This window comes from Elephantulus edwardii, unplaced genomic scaffold, assembly GCF_000299155.1.
Source record: "Elephantulus edwardii isolate Elephantulus edwardi_28Jun2011 unplaced genomic scaffold, EleEdw1.0 scaffold00089, whole genome shotgun sequence".
In the NCBI taxonomy this organism is placed as follows: domain Eukaryota; kingdom Metazoa; phylum Chordata; class Mammalia; order Macroscelidea; family Macroscelididae; genus Elephantulus; species Elephantulus edwardii.
In genome coordinates, this window is record NW_006399839.1 from 11,187,661 (window position 1) to 11,188,718 (window position 1,058).

At 55.2% G+C, this 1,058-nt stretch overlaps 1 pseudogene; it reads left to right on the top strand.

Annotated features, from left to right (window-relative positions):
* Nucleotides 1-431: 431 nt before the first annotated feature.
* On the top strand, nt 432-1,056 carry LOC102872309 (annotated as a pseudogene).
* Nucleotides 1,057-1,058: the final 2 nt, after the last annotated feature.

Here is a 1,058-nt window from a genome sequence, read left to right on the forward strand (position 1 = left end):
TTAGTGTTGCCTCCACACCAACTACAGGGTTTTCACAGCACTTGTTGTTGTTTTTAGGTGTCACCGAAAAAAACACAACACATAGGGACCCTGTGAAGTCAGATCAGAACCTTGTCCTACCCTGCTCCATCATCACAACCTCTGCCACGCTCACACCCATTGTTGCAGTGTCAATTCAAGTCACTGTGTCAATTCAGATCCTTGGGGGTCTGATAGTTCTAGACCTTTGACAGTCATTAAAAGAATAAGGGAATTAAGACTTTCTGTGTGTTGGCTTTCTCGCTGGGTGGCTGGGTAGGTGGGGTGTTCAAGGCACCAGGGCATCTAGATCTTTCCCCATCCTTGATGCCACTGAATGCCCGAGCCCCTGCCCACCTGCGACTTTACAGGGATGAATTGTGAACCCTGCCTGGCTAGAACAAGAGTTTCAGATGCCTGCGTGGACGGAGCAGGCTCAGGGCAGGGTCCTGCTGCTGACCGCCTGTGCCGGGCATTGGAGGGACATTTCAATTTGGCTACAACCTGTCCATCATCAATGCAACTACCGTGTACATTCAGCAGTTCACCAATGCCACCTGGAGGGCAAGGACTGGCCAGCCACTGCCTGACCACCTGGTCCTGCTCGTGTGGTCCCTCATCGTGTCTCTGTACTCCCAGGGAGGCCTCTTGGGAGCACTGCTGGCAGGGCCCCTAGCCATCATGCTGGGGAGGAAGAAGTCCCTCCTGGTTAATAACGTCTTTGTGGTGGCTGCAGTGTTCCTGTTTGGCTTCAGCCGCAAAGCCGGTTCCTTTGAGATGATTATGCTGGGCAGGCTGCTGGTTGGAGTAAGCACAGGTGTGAGCATGAACATCCAGCCCATGTACCTGGGAGAGAGCGCGCCCAAGGAGTTCCGAGGCGCTGTTGCCATGAGCTGGTCGATTTTCACAGCCCTGGGAATCGTGATGGGACAGGTGGTCGGACTCAGTGAGCTCCTGGGGAGCCCAGAGTCCTGGCCCCTGCTCCTGTCTAGCTGTCTGGTTCCTGGGGTGCTCCAGCTGGCCTCCCTGCCCCTGCTCCC